The sequence below is a fragment of the Castor canadensis genome, chromosome 12 (assembly GCF_047511655.1).
Source record: "Castor canadensis chromosome 12, mCasCan1.hap1v2, whole genome shotgun sequence".
Classification (NCBI taxonomy): domain Eukaryota; kingdom Metazoa; phylum Chordata; class Mammalia; order Rodentia; family Castoridae; genus Castor; species Castor canadensis.
In genome coordinates this window covers 24,053,812-24,071,779 of record NC_133397.1, presented here as the reverse complement: position 1 = coordinate 24,071,779, position 17,968 = coordinate 24,053,812, and the positions used below count along the sequence as shown (strand labels likewise).

The window sequence follows — 17,968 nt, the reverse complement described above, 5'->3', positions numbered from 1 at the left end:
GAGCTCTCAACCATTTGCATCCCACCTGAGGACTTCCTGCTCGAACTCCATGGCCCACCATTTCTCCCAGTTCCTGAGCAGTCCCTGCAAGTTTCACAGGATGTCCTTAACAACAACCAGGCTCACCGTGACCTAGCACTTGCCCAGCCGTAACCCTAACCCATGTCCTGTCTAACCCCAGTCCAGTGCAGGACCAAGAGCCCTTGACTCCTAAGTCAAAGGCTGGGGGCTTCTAGCTGTGCAGACTCCCATAGTCTCTCCCTGGCTCAAACATCTCTGGGGAAACCACCAGTGCTCCCTTCAAGAGTAGCCATGCAGGCTGGTGGAGTGGCTCAAGTGGTAGAGCACATGCTTAGCACCCCCCAGTACCACCAAAAAAAAAAAGATCCAGGCCCTGCTGTAGGCCACAGTAGCCACCAGGAGGACAAGGGCTCCAGCAGGGACCTTTTAGCATTGGGATTCTCTTTTTTCAAAGAGGAGATCCAGATGAGGACGACAGACAGAGCTGGATGCTGAGAGGTTGCTTCTGTATTGACAGCAGTCTTGGGCATTGCCTAGGCCCTGAGTGTCCTCCTGTTTCACACAGAAGGAAAGAGGGACATTTCCACCTGGCCTAGGGCACCACATTGTCCATGTTTCCGGCTGGCAATGAAGACATGAACACATTTTGATTCTCCTGCTGACATTAACCTTGGGTAGATTTCAAGAGAAATGCAAGTCTGCCTACTTCTGATTCATACCCGCTGAGCTCATCAAAACCAGAATGATTTGGTAATAGCTGCTGGTTTACTGGCTGCCCTCTGGGATCTGTAAAAATCTCTGTTCCTCAGAAACAGGAAGTTTCAACAGAAGGAAGGAGGCTGGTTGCAAAAATCAACATTTGAATGGTCTCCGCCTATTGGAGAGGCCAGCACTTATGACACTTCCTTACTTCAGCCACTCAATAAACATGGATTTGGCACCTATTGTATACAGGGACTGGGAACACACAGCGCAGCTGTTGAAGGGGCTCTGTATTAATTTGATAGGTTTGCCTTAACCAAGTATGGTGTGTGGACACCAGCCAGGAGGGGAGAGGTTCACATAATAGAAATTTATTTTCTTACAATTCTGGAGGCTGCAAGTCTGAGCAGTATTGGCAGGGCTGGTTTCCTCTGAGGCCTCCCTCCCTGGTTTGCAGATGTCATCTTCCTGTGTCCTCCTAGGGTTGTCCCTCTGTGTACGTGCGTGTCCAAATCTCTTCTTACAAGGACACCAGTCACATTGCAGTATGACCCTAGTGATCTCATGTTTGCCTAATTACCTTTTTAAGTTCCTTTCTCCAAATATGGTCCCGTTCTGAGGTATAGGATTTTAACATATGGACGGGCAGATGCACAAGTCAGCCCATTACAGTCTGAACTCCATGCCACCTCTTTCTCTTTCTTGAAGCTGCTGTCCACTTCTTACAGCAGGGTGATTCAATTCAATGACCACTGGTGCCATTCCAAATGTCCATCAGATATTTGGCCTCCCTCACTTCCTAGCTGGGCGATGGATGTGATCCTAGTTAAGGAAGCCCTGCAGTCTCAGTTCCCCCATCATCATAAAGAGGACGATCATGTCTGTCTCCCAGGGAATGTTTGGGACAATCCAGAATGTAACACATAGTGTTGTGCCCAGGGACATAGTACGTGCTCACATAAGTGGAGCTCTTTTCCCAGGCAATTTTCCTGCTGGGTTTCCTCCTGCAGGAAATTAAGGATGTGTTCTAATGATTCTGTGGTAGGAAGTGGGCTAGGAACTGTGAGACACCTCAGCCTAGTCCATCACTGAAAGGCTGATCGCTGGTACTCAACTCCTTAGGCTTGGGCCAGAAGGCAATTTCAGCAGACTGCTCACCAACCCTCCCTGCTCTAGTGGTCTCCTGGCTCTTCCACCTGCTACTGCATTCAAAAAGGCTCTGCTCTGAAGTCATCCAGGTCTCTTAGGCCAACCCTGGAGCAGGAGAAGGGAAAATGCTCTGGAATTGAACCTTACCCAGAAGCACCCACTATTGGGATCTCTGTGAGCACAGCACAGGAAAAGGTGAACTGACGGGTCCTCACTGAGCCCGATTTAGAATCTGATCATGGAGGGAAAACAAGACAAGACAGGCAGGTGGGCAGGGCCCTCTACTCAGAGGGAGCACTCACAGTCCAGAGGTGCAGGGCTGTAGTCATCAAGAGATGTGGGTTCTAATCCCAGTCCTGATATTTCCTGGTGAAGGGACACTAACAAGTTATGTGAAAACAATGACCTCTGGCCTGTTCCCTTGAAGGGTCAAAGTGGGATAACGCACTAGACAAATAAGAGTTCATATTTTATTAAGAAGTTAAAAATGGGCCCTGCTGGCATCCCTCCGGCTGGCACTTTCTTGGTCACCTAGGGATGTAGGGGAAGTCCTGGATCCTTTGGTCACAGGCTTCCTTAAGTTAAGCACTGTGTGCACACACATCCACTTTGGAGATCAAGGCTGTGTGTCTTCTCAAGAACAGAAGCATTTCCTGCTTTGGAGGGGGAGGGATACTGCTAATCCTGAACCACACTGCCTCTTCAACATCTTCCCACCCCAACCTGGAGCCCCCCGCTCTGCCCTCCCTGAATTACTCACTCCTAGAGACATGACGGATGACTTCAGGATGAGTAAGAGACTCATGCAAGTCACAGTTGGACTGCTGGCAGGGTGAACAAGTTCAGTGCTCCCTCAAGCACAGTCACACAGTCCTGCAACAGGATCCCAGTCCACAGGACCCCAGGGGGGAGCTGGGCTTTACTTAGCAATGAACTACAAGTCCTGACCTCTTTCCCCATCTTCCAAGTCCCTGAGTGACAGCAGCCTTCTCAGCATGGAGTGACACCCCCAACACCTGCCTGGGCAGTGAGCAAAGGGCCTCTTTTGAGCTCCAGGTGACTGTGTTCCTCTGACCCTGGTGCCCAGCATAGTCACCCCCAGCATACCGAGGCCGGGAGTAGCCCTGAAATTGCCAGCACAACCTTGGCTTCTTTGGAAGGCCCTAATCCTAGGGCCCACCCTGCAGGGTGCGTGCCCAGTGGGTGGGTGAGTGTTTATATTCTTATGGACACCCTAATCCATAGTGTCAGTCAAGCAAATATTTTTGGTCTGTTTTCCATTTTCCACGTGTCTCATTTTGGAACATTTGGTGGACATGGGATCATAGCAAAGGAATGCATTAATTCAATGCATTTTGAAATGCCTCTTTAAAATTCTTGGAGTTACGGTACAAGCTGAACATATAACATAAGCAAAACAACACGCAAGCTGCTAGACTTTCCTGGCACTTGATAAATAGGGCTGAAGCATCAGTTTCCCCATACCTAACATGGGTGTAGTCAGGGCACGGATGGTATGGAAATTAATGCCAGGACCGTGAAGCATGAGGCAGCCCCACCTCAATGTTCTCTGCAGCCAGTGGCACAAGTCGATGTCCTCACTCACAACTCCAGTGCCCAAACAGCCACTGGTCCAAACTTTCCCTCACACAGATCCAAGGGCTTTTGCTTGAACCTACAAAATTTCCTTTGTATTGCTCAAGATGAGAGCAATTCTTTAAATGGAAATGATCAAAGCCTTTCAGAAAAGAGGAACTAGAACTCAGAAGAACAAATTCGAGCCAGGTAAGGCAGTGCATATCTATAATTCCAACATTAAGGTGGTAGAGGCAGGAGGATCATGAGCTCAAAGCCAGCCAAGACTATTTTGAGAGATAAGATCCTCCCTCAAAATAAACAAAAAATATAGTATGAGGACAAATTGTTCAATGACTCTTTGATATCTCAAGGACAGGGGCTAGAAATTAGTGAGGCAGGTGAACCAACTGGTCAGGGCTCCCCCAGTTCCTCCTACCAGTTCTTGTCCCTTCAGAAGGGACAGGGTCATCTCCCAGCTCACACTCTTCATAAACATCAGGCTTGGTTTGCTAGATCAAAAAAAGCCAGAAGGCACCTTGAGCAACTCATTCAGGCCTTAGAGACACACTTTCCCTTCTGTAACTCAGTCTCAGTCCCTGGCCACTAGAGGGGCAGAAAATTAACCAGTCAACTCAGGATCTCTGCCCTCTTTTCTTAGTATCAGGACTGACTTTCTAGGAGTTTTGCAGAGAGCCAAGACATTGGGGTGACTTTTTCCAGGCAGACTGCTTTTCAGTTGGTCACTGTTCTACCCCCACAATCCCTCATGGTGCAGCTTTCTCCGGGCTATACTGAGAGTCCCGAGAACATTCTGCCCCAGAGCCATCAGGAGACAGGAGAAGCTCTACAAGGCTGCTCCCGTGCCTTCCTTGAGTCTTGCTGGCTCCTGAACTCTAGCCCAAGACAGCTGTTCTCTCTCTAATTCCCTCCTGCTCCTCTCTCTCTACCCAGCCTAGGGGCTTTTTCTCTAGCCGCAGGACAGTTGCTGTCTGGAAGTGTCTCTGTTCCCCTGAGGGCATGAGCTTTGAAAACCAAAGCCAAGAAGGCCCCCATTTTTCCTGCATTGCATCCTATATGTCCACCACCCTGGGGCAGTCAGCACAGAGCTGCTTGACTGATGAAAAGGTCAAAGAATAAATATTGAGGGGAATAGGTTGGATGTTTTGAGAATCTGCTACACCACAGAGAATTCTCACTGCCTGAGTGAGGTCTTGCTGGAAAGCAATAGCAATCGTGACAATATGGTATTGGCATAAGAATAGACAATAGGATCAAGGAAACAGAACAGTCTAGAAGTAGATCTACTGGCAGTGCTCCACTGAGCAACAAAGGCACAGCGTGCTTTTTTTTTTTTTTAATTAAAGGCTGCCAGAACAGCTGATGTTAAAAAGTGAGCATTGAAACTTACCTCCCATTATGTTCAAAAGTTATTTTGAGATGGATATAGACCTAAGCAACAAAACACAAAAAAAAAAAACCCAAAACTACAAATCATCTAAAAGATACAGAGGAGAGAGACTTGGAAGAGGTAACATTTTCTTAAGCACGGACCAAAACACCTAAGCCACTTAACAAAAGAAACAGCGTTGATAAATTACACTTTAACAACTTTTCTGGTTTCTGTTTTTGAGACTGGGTCTTTCTATGTTGCTCAGGCTGGTATCAAACTTATGATGCTTCTGCCTCAGCCTCCATCAACATTTTTTTAAATCAACATATATTAAGAAAACAGGAAAGATCCAAGAAAAAAGCCCAATAAAGGAGAACTAAAGACCTGAACAGAAATGTCACAATATCAAACTTTGCTCAGCATCATTGTATTAATCAGGAGGTGCAAAGTAAAAGCAAATAGCATTTCATGCCCACTGGAATAGCCAAACCTGAAAAAACCAATAATTCCAAGTGTTGGTGAGGATATGGAATAACTTTATCATGCATTGTTATTGGGAGTATAAGATGATACCATTTTTGAAAATGCTTTGGCAGTTTCTTATTAAGTTAAACACACATATACCCTATGCATCACCAATTCCACTCTCAGTATTTACCCAAGAAAAATCAAATCATATTTTTACTAAAAGAAAACTCATTTAAAAATGTTCATAGAAGGGTGGCACTGAGGGCTCACACCTGTAATTTTAGCTATCTGGGAGGCAAACATCAGGAGAATCATGGTTTGAGGCCAGCCCAGGCAAATAGTTCAAGAGACCCTAGCTCAAAAACAATCAGGACAAAAAAGGGCTTGCAGGGTGGCTCAAGTGGTAAAACATTTAGCAATTGTGAAGCCCTGAGTTGAAACCCCAGTATCACCACCAAAAAAATGTTCAGAGAATTTTTATTCATAAAAACAAAAACTGGAGCAACCCAGATGCCCACCAACAGTTGGGTAAACACATTGTGGTATCTTCATACGATAGAATACTACTCAGCAATGAAAATGACCAAACAGATCAATGTGACATGTATAAATGTCAGTGTGAAACAAAGAGCCAGCACAAAAGAGCAGTTATGGTGTGATTCCGTTTATACAAAGTCCTAGAACAAGTGAAACTAATCTATGATGATAGGAATCAGCATACTGGTTGCCTTAGGGTGAGGATTGGAGACTGACAGAAAAAAGGAAAAAGGCAAGTGTGTGGTGTAGTGGAAATAACTCTGTCTTGATTGGAGTTGTGGTTACACAGGGTGCTCGTCTGCCAAAATTCATTGAATTTTACACTTAAGATTCACCCATCTCACTGTGTGGAGCGTGTAACTCAATAGAAAACAAAAACAGTTGCCAGAGGCTAGAGAGAGGAGAAATGGGGGATTGTTCTTTTGCAAGATGGAAAAATTTGCAGTTTGGTTGCACAACAGTGAATATACTTAAAGCCACTGAACTGTGTACACTTAGAAATGCTTAAGATGGTACATTTTATGTGTACTTTTGCACAATGTATAAAACAAAGAAAATATGCTACTACTTAAACCTAACAAATCTTACTCATGAGGATTCAAAACACAACTTGATTTCTTAATACAATATCTATGTAGTTTCTTGAAATAAAAGAGACAAGGTAATTCTTATGTTAGGTATATTTTGCCACAATATAGGAAAATAAAATCAAGTTAAAAAAATTAAATAAAACTGTCCCCTCTGACCCAGGCTGCCAATATCTTGCTCACTATGCAGACAATTGAGGAGAACAATGGACTTGAAAGAAGGGGATGGAGTGAGGTGGATCTTGACTTTCCCAGCAGTTGAACTGCATTGCTGCTCCTCCACACTGAGCCCACACTACTTCACTCTGCAGCATTCCCATCCCAGTGTCACAGTGGTGACATATTAAATAGCAGGCATGAAGATGGCTTTGGTAGTGCTGGAGAAGTCGGTGATGGGGTGGACATGGCAGAGCCTGTCCTCTCTGCAGGACTGACTTCCTCATTCTCAGGCTGAGGAATGTCATTGACTCTGTTAAACTTTCAACAGTCTGCCCATTGCCTCCCCAGAGGAAGACAGAAGGACCGGGAGATCTCACCCATAAGCCCATTTTCTAAGCCTAGCAGGTCTCCAGAAGTACATTTAAGAAGGTTAAGCCCTTCTCTCTGTCTCCAGGTGTGTGCTGTGCTGGGGAAAATGTAGGTGAGGGAAATATGAAAGACTGAGCTCCCTAGCTCCTTACCAGGAGGCCTCTGCCCACTGGACTCCATCACTAACACTCTGTGTGGGCTTTGCTAAGCCACCATCTGGTAAGATAAAGAGCAGGCTTGGGAGACAGAGTGGCTTAGCGCTTTCTATGTGGAGTTTCTCAGCTCTGTCAGTCTAGACACCAAGAATGGGGCAAGGCTAAGGCTTGGGGGACTGAGCAGAGCTCCTCCACCCTACAGATGGGCTGACTAGTGTATGGTGGAATGAGGGAGGAAGCAAAAGAAAGGGCTATATCCTTGGGAAGCAGCAGTTAATGAACTCAGGCCAGTTACAAGAGGAATATACAGCCTGGTGCTAGGCAATTGTGATGCCCAGGCTTCACAGGTCCCCTTGCCAACAACTCCACCTGTCTCCTCAGTCTAAGAGCATACTGGGAAATGTCAGTGTTCTAGGGGTACTGACAGATGATGGTTGTTGGCATGGATGCTGCTGTGGGAGAGGGGAGAGCTGTGACATCACTTGGTCCCCACAATACTCCAAGACATAGTTTCATCAATAGTTTCCCCATTTCATAGATGGGGAAACTGAGGCTCAGAATAGGGAGAGGAGATGCTAAAGATCTCATACTAAGTAAGGAATAGTCTCTGAGCTCTGCCCCCACTACACTCCCTTCACTGACATATGTAATCATCTCACTTGCAAGACTGAAAAAGACAGATTTCTACTGTGTCCCCACCAGCTGTCCCACCCTAACAATGTAACCTTGGCTTCCTGCACACAACCCCCAACACTGAGGCTGATTTTAAGGGTATGGCAGAAGAATGCTCTCCAGAAGGGTAGGGAGCCATTTTTTCTGAAATAAATTGGAAATAATAGGAATAAGAGTATCAATTATACAGAATGGTAGATGGAAGAAAAAGCTTAGCACATCCAAGAGCCTAAAGGGACCCATTTGTCTGGACAGAGGAAGCAAGAGGTGAGGAAGGAGAAGTGAAGTTGTTAGCTTATACTTCCAAGGTCATTTCAGAGAGATGGTGACTGCTGGCTGCCCCTCAAAGACTGAATCAGAAGAGGGATCTCCCAAGGATGGCTTCATCTTTTGGTCTCCCTAGAGCCTACAGTGAGCTGCAAGCTGTTCAATGGAGGACATGCTACACTGAGTATCAGAAGATGTACTCACTGTGGCCTAGGTGACTGTGATCCTGGAAGAAGATCCTAGAGAAGCCACCTCCATTCCAGGTCCCATCCCACCCTGGAGTCTGGTGTTTCCAGATCCTCAGCATATGGCATTAGACCTAAGTAGAGGCCATCAGGGGCACAGGAACACTCTCTCATAATCTTGTTTTCTTCCCAGGCCCACCAGCCTTTGTCCTTCCCACAGCTTTCCCACAGAGGTCTCTAAGGGCCACAAGCCAGTATAGACTGGAAATCCAGCCGCCAGCACAGCCTAGAACATGGGGCCCAAGAACACTCAAAAGCTTTTCAGTGGTGGCACTGACAGCCCCTTTCACATTCCCAGCCACACTGAACTCTGGCACAGGCAAGAGACCAGCTTCTCTGAAATAAGGACAGTTCCTTGAGTTCATGTGGTCATTACCTCGAGCACTGACTTGGTCCCAAATTCTGAGAGCCACCAGAAATCTTAGCTAGCATCCTTATGCAAGATGGCTCTAAGCTCTGAACTCCGCCCTCCTGTCAAACAGCCAGAGAGGAGCCCAGGCAGTTGGGTCATGATTCTGTTTGTCTACAGAGCATCTGAGGGCAGAAGGCTCCTCCCCAGCAGAGGCCAGGCACGGAGTATGGCTGAGGAGGGACACCCACCTGTCCTCTAGCCTCAAGTGAAGGCCAAAATTTCTTCTTTTTGAGAATGGTGGGGAAGGGGTGAGCTGAGGGAGACAAGAACCCTGTTGCGTTTCTGGCAGTCTGCCTTCTTTGTGACTGGTGGAAACTAGACAATAGCATCAGTTTTCCTCATTCGATACACTTGGGGGTTCAAAAGTGTTAACACAATGTCTTTTATATGTTTAGAAATAGCCCCATCACTACCTCCAAAGTTCAGCATTTGTTTTTTAAAAAATAAACACATGGCAAGAATGCTGTGCGGCACCCTTAGTGCACAGGTGACTGTTGTGCAAGCTACCTGCCCACCTGCGTGGGTGGGGACCTGCCCACAGCTGTCGACCAGCTCCTAACTCCTTCAGGCACACCCAGCTCATTAGGCCCCAGCCACGCCCGGCTGCCCCATTCCTGGTTGAACCAGAATGCCAAGAGCTGTGGCTGGGCTTGGCCCCTTGAACCCTTAACAATGGGCTGTACAGGAGTTAACCTGGATCCAAAGCCTGGGGCCCCAGAGAGCTTGGAGCTGGCTCTGTGGCTTCTCCCTCACTGAGCTAAGGACTGGTCTGTGGGTTCTGCAGGAGAGCCTGGTTCCTCTGTCTCTGGAGGCCAGAGGCCCTCAAAGGGAGTCAGGCTGGCTCTAGATGGTAAAAATAGACTCTGTCTAGAGTGTGGTAGCAGACATTATCTCACTCCTGCTCAATGTCCCCCAGGCAGGTAAGGGATGGGACTTGTTCCTGCTTTATAGCTGGGAAGCCCAAGCAGAGAGGATGGGGCAGCCAGAGAGGAGGCTGCTGGGCAAAACCCCGCATCTGCCCTGAACCTGTGTAAATACCCTGCTGGCCTGTTCTGCTATCCCATGGGGAACAGGGCTGCCTCCTGGAGCAGATCATCCCCTACTGAAGCAGGCTGCCTGTCCCCCACCATCCATCTTAGTTCACTTCTCCCCCAAAATTCAGACCTCATCCTCTCCTCCTTCCAAGGCTACCACACCACCTGCCTCCCAAGGCCCTTTGGGCAGATCCCCTGGCTTGCAGCATTACCACCCTTGGGGCACCATGTGGCATGAGGAAGGACAGGCTGCCTAGCCCAGCCCCACCTGGGAAGTACATCTCATGAGTGCTTCTGCTAACTCAGGATAAACCAGATTGGGGTTAGGCAGGTGGTGACATGTTGCTATTTGTAGACATTTCTGGCCTTTCTGCTCCCATGACACTGGGAGCTGAGAGCGGCAGCCATCTCTGTCTAGTCACGGGACCATACAAATGTCCAAGATGAAATTATAGGACACCACCAGCTTGAAGGCACAAACCTGCACAGAGAGTCAAGAAAAGGCAACTAGAGACTCTAACACAGAGAGCACAGCCCAGCCACTGGCCAGTGGGACAACCTCCCCTCCTGGCCTCATATGCTCCAGGAGGGGCTGGATTAAATGAGATCCTCTCACTTCACAGTCCTCCACTGTCATTAGGCTGAACTCTCCAACTCCCAATCCCTCCTTGCTTCCCTCAATAAAATCCACTCTAATTACGGATTAGAAGTAACCTTGGCCTAAATTAAAGGCTGGGCAGGGAGTGATGGTGACCAGGATGAGCAGGGTTTGAGCAGGGGCAACACCAGGCTTACAGCCCTGAGGCTTCCAGAGAAGAAAGGAGAGAAGATAGAAGCCAGGAGACCCCCACCCCAAACCCAGTCTTATGAATGGCTCACCCCATTCTCCCAGGTCTCCAAAGCTAGGACAGAGGCAGTTGGGCTCACTCTCCTGGAGGCATGAGCAGAGAGGTCCTAGGGAGGGGTCACATGGGATGGGGGGCTGTGAGCACCACCCTGGAAACCCCAGGGTACTGGGGACTAGATGAAGGACTTGAGGAGGAGTCCGATGTCCTCTTAAAACCAGCTCTGCTCTATATTCACCCATTAGGAGGGCCCAGGACAAAGGAGTTCCCAGTTTTATAAGCTCTTTTTCTTACCATTTCAAACTGGCTAATTATTTGCAGAATGTGTTTTGATTTACAAATGTGTTTTGATTTTTCTTATATACAATGTCTTTTGATCTTCATAACAACAACAATAGGTATTTCTCCATTCCATAGATGGCAAAACTAAAGCTCAGTGAGTTTGAACAATTTGATAAGGAATCCCAATATGGAAGTGGTAAAACCAGGCCTAAAAGCCTGTTGGTCAAAATCAAGAGCAATGTCCTTCGCTCCAGGACTAGGGACCAGAAACTCCACCAGGACCCAAACGGTGGACTGAGGCCCTCCCATAATCAATTGTATGTGGTCTGCAATCAGAAGAGCCCGGAAACCCAGCACATGATTGTCTCAGGCCCATGTGTGGGTCCACAGAGAAGAAAGTAGGCCTAAAACTCAGGGTGTTGAGAGGGCTAGATTTCTTTCCTCTTACAAAATTCCATTATGTTCTCCTTTCAAGGTAGAGAGCCATTAGCTGCCTTCCAATATCTGAAAAGTCATGAAGAACAGGGAGTAGTCTGGGGGTTCCAAGCAGGAAGCAGATGGGACAGTGTTAACAATGAACTCACTAGCCACAAGAACTGCCTAGATGTTGCAGGCTGCTTTGGAAGGTGGTAAGCTCCCCATCACTGGAATAGTTCAAGCCTTGCCTGAGGAATGTTACAGAGTAAATTTAACCATGGATAGCTGAGTGGGAAGAATGGTATGCATGATATTCACATTTCTTCATACCAAGACCCTATAATCTGAAATGGGGATAATTTCAACTTTTAATGGATTCCTGATGCCCTTCCATGGGCACCATATTGAATCATGATAGAGTTGTCACTGAGCATCTACCTCCTGCTGTTACAGACTGGCATGGAGCTGGGGGAATAGAGAGACCTGGTATGAGTGTGTGTGTGTGTGTATCCTGGGACCACAGTGAACTGGTTTGACAAGGGAGGTTCTTCTGTAGCCAAAGGTCTCTGAGGGCTGAGCACTTGAGGCCATCATTCTCTGCCCTCCCTGACAGGTAACTGGGGCATTACTATTGATTTGGGTAGCCAGCCAGAAACTTGCCTGGGCCCTATGAGCAACTGTCCCCTTTGGTACAGTGACCAAAATGAGCTGTCAGGCAGGGTAGAGCAAGCCCCACCTTGGCTCATAGGCACTGGCCAACCACCTGTATCCAGGGGGCAGCAGGCTGAATCACTGATCATCTTTCCTTTGCAAGCTGGTCTGGACAAATCTTCCATATTTGGACAGTTGAATGCCTGCAGTCCGGAGTCTGGAATTTCAGAAAGAAGGATTTGATAGTAGCATTCCAACTCTGTCCAGGGAACACCTTAAGCTAGGGTTATAAGAGCGTGGCCCAGATCAACCCTTCCTCCAGAAAGTCTCCACGGAAGCACTCAGTTGGTGAATACAGGTTGACCCTTTCCCTTTCTCCAACCTCTCTGCCCCTCACCCACCTGCTGCTTGGTTTTTGGTTTTCCACTGGAGACATTCATAGGCAACCTAGGTGTAGCAGGAGGTGAGACCAGATTCCAGGCTTGGTGCAACCTGGCTTATGTTCTTCCAAGGGTCCTGGGGATCACTCCCATTCATTCTTTCCTTTCAGAAATGCTGACAGAGCCCCTCTGTACCCTGCAACTCAAAACGAACAGACAGCTACCTCATAGTAAAATGGGAAAAAGGATATAAAAAGGCAATTCCTGGACCTGGGTATTCTCTTTCACTGTGTTATTGTGGAGGTTGAATAAGATAATCCACATGATAGGCTGAATTGTTTGCCCCCCAAATTCATATGCTGAAATTCTAGCTCTTAGTAGCTCAGAATGTGATAGTATTTTGAGATGGGACTTTTAAAGAGGTGATTAAGTTAAAGTGAATTCATTAGGTGAACCCTAAACCAATCTGACTGGTGTCCTTACAAAAGGAGGAAACACTACAGGTCCACATGCACAGAGAAGAGACCTTGGAGGACGCACTCGAAGACACCACGGGTGCTCACCTATAGAAGGACAACCATGTGAAGAGGCAGCTGTCTGCATGCCAAGGAGAGAGGTCTCCAGAGAAATTAACCTGGATCTTGGACTTCTGGTCTCCAGATCTGTGAGAAAATAAATTACTGTTGTTTAAGACCCTAGTCTGTGGCATTTGGTTATGGCAGCCCTAGAAGGTAACACACCACACAAAGCACTAGGACAGTATCTAACATAGTACACTCTCAATAAATGCTAATTACTAGCATCAATACTATTGTTTATCTCTATGAGTTTCCTGTTGCTTCTATAACAAATTACCACAAGCATACTGGCTTGAAACAATGCAAATGTATTGCCTTGCAGTTCTGTAGGTCAGAAGTCTCTCTGGGCTAAGTGAATATGTCATCAGGCTGCATTCTCTCTGCAGGCTTCAAAGGAGGAGCTGTTTCCTTGTCTCTTCAAGTTCCGGAGGCTTTCACATTCCTTGGTTGATGACCCCTTCCTCCATCTACAAAGCCACAGTGTAGTCGTCTTCAAATATGTCCTTCTCCATTGCTCCTTCTTACAATAAAACCAGACCCACCCAGAAAATCTAGGATAACCTTCCCATCTCAAGAGCCTTAACTCAATCACATCTGCAAAGTTTCTGTTGCCATGTAAGGAACAGATTCACAGATTTGCATCGTGTGTACTTCATCCAAATAAAAAGAGAACAGACATGCCCCCAATTGTAGAACTCAAGCTAGGGATGGCAAATGAATCAACAATGCCAAAATCTCCCAGGAAGTGTTGTGTTGTGAGAAGTGGAGGCAGGGGCACTGTGACAGCCGGGTCGGGGGGGCTCATATTCCAGGGAACCCTGGAAGGCTTTGAGGAAGATGATGCTTCTGCAGAGGATAAAAAATTTTCCAGGTAGAGGAGGGAGAACAGCAATGCCAATGACACCAAACCAAAAAGAGTCTGCCCTTCATCCAGCAGTGTGGGTGCTCCAGAGTGGAAGCTGGAGACTGAAGTCACCACGGGGCTGCACGAGCATTTGGCAGAGATGAGCACAAAAAGTGGGGCAGGGCACATCTGTAGAAGTCACCACCTGCTAGGCCCTGTGCCGAGTACTGGTGTAGACAATTCCTTGTTAGATATAAGTGAACTGAGGCTGTGTGTTTTGAGAAAGAGAGAGAGAGAGAGTGAGGGTAAGAAAAAGCATAAGAGAGGGTAGCAGAGGGGCTGGGGCAGGGACTGCTCCTAGAACAACCAATGCACACAGGGGAGGGGTAATAAAGGAAGCAGGGAGGGCCAGAGCTGGAGACAATACCTCCACACACGCATGCCCAGTTTCCGGCTTCTTATGGCTCCATCTCTCATGTCAGTCCTAGGGTAGTTCCAAGTGTCAGGAAGGTCTCAGGCAGCCTACTGGGGCTTAGGGCCCAAGGACTTAGCCTAGTGGCTGACAGCAGGCCTGGGGCCACAGGGTTGATAAGGCATCTCAAAGTGGTGACCAAGGCAGCTGATCATAGAGCTGGCCCAGGACACCCTGGCAGCAAGGTGATTTTGCATGACATCCTTGCACAGTATTCAAGCCAGGACAGGGCTGAGCCTGCAGCAGGGAAAGCAATGGGGGATGGGAGGAGGAGAAGGAAGGGCTCTACCTCAAGTGCTTGTCATGATTGGCAGAGAGGACACGCCCATGTTCTGAAGTACAGCTGCAAGTCTGTCAGAAGGACAGTGTTCCAGTGAAACACTAGTCCAGACAATTGCCTCACTCCCCTCTTCTGCCAATTTTGAGCCACGTGGCCTTGGAAAAGCTTCTTTGCCTCTCTGTCTTGTTTTCCCATCTCTAATAGGGTAATGATGGTAGCTACCTCAGGTTGCTATGTGTTATGTGCTGGTGCACAGTAAGGTGGTTTAAGTGCTGATGGCCAGTCCTTGTGGATCCTCCATGGGTCTCCCATCTGGGCCTGGCAGATTAGGTCCCTGGGGTGGGGGGCTCTCCCCTCAACCACACACCTGCTCAAATCTGCTTCTTGGTCCACAGTGTGACCTGTAACATAAGCAGGGGAAGGAGTAATGGTTACTGGGTGGAGGCTGTAAGGCTGGTGGCTCTGTATGTGCATAGGAGAAGAAGGAGGAGAGGCTCCAGAATGGCAGATATCCCTGAGGAGGATCTTCTGAGGGCTCAGACAGCTGGGGGTCACTAATGCCCACAGTTAGGGAATCAGAGACAACTTTACACAGGCTAGAGCACCTCAGCTTTCTGGCACAATGCCAAGGTCTGTCATGATCTCAGGGTCTTCTCTTTTTGATGGATGGGGTAGCTACTACAAAGTCAGAGAAATATTGATGGCTTGGGTCCCTCTGTGCAGAGGCAGGTGGCAGGGAGTGCTTTGATTCTGGCTGCAGGATAAGCAGGCCAGGATCTTTGGAGAGGACGGCTGTGTGAATGGTTCAGAAGCATGGCCACCTCCCCCAGGGAGGCCCATCTCTCATAAAGGGGACAGAACAGCTGGATAAACTCTCCCACTTTGCAGGCAAATGGCAACTAAGTGCCTGAGCTGGGAAACCATAGTAGCTTGTGGTTTCCTTAATGCCAGAGACGAACAGGGCTGGGAGGCAACAGATTAGTGTGACATGTGGGCTATCAACCCATCTCATCTGATGGGGATTCTCAGAAAGGGCCTGACTGAGCAAGGAATAGAAGCCATGGCCACAGAGGAAGCTGCCAGTTAGCTCCATGGCCTTGGACCAGTTGTTTCAACCCTCCTGGGCTCCACCTCCTTTTGGTTATAGCAGAGAAAGATGACTAAATAATAACAGTGTGGGATATTTGCAGCACTTACTGTGCTTGAGCCACTTCAAGCACATTATCTAGTGTAATCCTTGAAATATATAGTACAACCCTCACTTTGCAGATAAGAAAATGGGAGTTCAGGGAGGTTAAATAATTTTCCCAAGGTCATTCAGAAAATGAGTGGTCAAGAAAGATTTGAACCTCCTTGATGTCCAGTTCCAAAGTGGCTTACAAAAATCCCAGCTGGGATCCCTCTGAGTTGGCTCTGTGCTCCTTTGTGCTCCACCAGGCTGCTATTTGAGGGTTGGGCTCTGTGCTAGGTGTGCAGGGGATGTGCACAGATGGTCCTGGCCTGTCACCAGGACCCTGAAGCACGTGGAGAGGCAGGAGCCCTGCTGCCTCCACACCACACTGTCTACTGCTCTTGTGGGTCTCCAGGGGTTCCCAAATCCCAGTAATGGTGCACTGCTTTCAGTTCCCACTGAGCCCTTCTTTGCAAGAGCTTAGTCTGCAAATCCTTCACACAGAACCTTTCTCAACTTCCATTTAATAAAGTAGTAACTGCTATGAGAGCCTCTGCAAAGGATCTTTTCCTTTGCAGTGCTCACTTACTGCTCCCATCTACCCAGGCAGGGAATATTGTCATCATCACATTGACAGTCAAATGAGGCAGAAAGGTGACCAAGAAAGAGCAGGTGCCGCAGAGTCACTTGGCAAGCTACCATCTGTGGGAGCCTATGCTTTTTTCACCTATAACCTGGGATAGGTGTGGAAAGCTTCACACTGGCTGGGGCAGATGAAGCCAAATGATAGTTTTTATTTCAAAATTTTAGGTCCAATTTTTAAATAGTCTTTATTTTTAGAGCAGTTTTAAGTTCACAGAAAAATTGAGCACAAAGTACAGAGAGATTCCCAGTATACCACACATGCAGAATACCTTACTATCAACATCTTGAACCAGGAGGGATAGGTTTCTTACAATTCATCAACCTACAGTGACTCATTATGACCCACAGTCCAAAGTTTACAAAGCTCACTTTTGGATTTGTATACTCACAAATCGTGACAAGTGTCTAATGGCATACATCCACCATTATAGTATCACAAAGAATTGTTTCACCCCTTAATTCCCCCAGCCTCCTGACACCACCGGCCTTCCCTCCCTCCCTCTCTTCCCCTCTTCTCTTTCCTTCCTTCTTCTCTTTCTCTCTTTCGTTTTGATGTGGAATTCATATAGCACAAACTTAACCATTTTAAAGGGAACAATTCGGTGGCATTTCACACATTCACACTGTTGTGCAACCAACACTTTTATCTAGTTCCAAAACATTTTTATTATCCCCCAAAGAAAAGCCCATACCCACTAGCATCGCTCTTCTGTTCCCCACCCTCTTCCCAGCCCACAGCTACCATCAATCTGCCTGTCTCTTTGGGTTTACAAAGTTCACTCTTGGAATTGCACACTCATGAGTACAATAGAACAAAACACAGGGAAGCCCCTAATACACAACCTTCTGAGTCTGGCTCCAAGTGCTCTTCTTGGATCACACTTTCTATAACTCCCTGAGGAAGGAGGTCCCATTCTGCCTTTGTCCCCTCCCTGACCCTTGTCCACCTTGCCCTATGCTTTCTGCCCACAGCACCTGTGGCCTGGTTCTTCTAACCTATGTCATTTCCTATTTCTTCTAACTATCCCTGGTAGAGTATTTTGAAGGTTCATAGATTCAGTCAACAAATAGTTCATAAACTGGTTTCCCACCAGTCTATGATAAACAGAGAGCCAGGGGACCCAAGAGGAGAGGTGACTGCAGTTGGTCAGAGAAGATTACATGTGGGAGACTGGGTCTGGGTTTCAGTGCTCCACCCTGTCACTTCAGCATTTAGCAGAGTTCCTGGCACCTAGATTAGGGATACATGTACAAGTTAATCAATTAATCTGAAAAACAGATTGCTTAATTCAGATAAGAGCTTAATCCAGATAAGACCTAAGGATGAATAAGGCTTGTCTATACTTGAAAATGGGAGAGTATATGTAAAGACTTATAAGCAAAAGTTCAGTGTCTTGAATAGTCTGAGAGATGTTCTAGGGGTGGCAGATAGGAGAAGGTGAGGCCTGGTCTTGTAGGGCTTGGGAGCTACATAAAGTAGCTGGGCTTTAATTAGAGTAAAAAATTTTTAAAAAGGAACCACTGAAGGGTTGTTAAGCAGATCTGCATTTTAGAACTCATCTTCCCAATCCAGGTTAGAGATTGTGATGACCTAAAGTGAGAACAGATGTTGTATTCTTGCCCTCCTATAGCTGATGTTCCAATGGGGAACAGAGAGG

General features: G+C 47.3%; 1 long non-coding RNA gene across 1 annotated transcript in view; it reads left to right on the top strand.

The window, feature by feature from the left end:
• LOC141414779 (uncharacterized) overlaps window positions 1-13,538 on the top strand; it is a 33,435-nt gene extending 19,897 nt beyond the window's left edge. Inside the window, exon 3 of the long non-coding RNA XR_012439639.1 lies at window positions 12,809-13,538. This is a non-coding gene — a long non-coding RNA (uncharacterized lncRNA). The remainder of the gene's footprint in view (window positions 1-12,808) is intronic.
• Window positions 13,539-17,968: the final 4,430 nt, after the last annotated feature.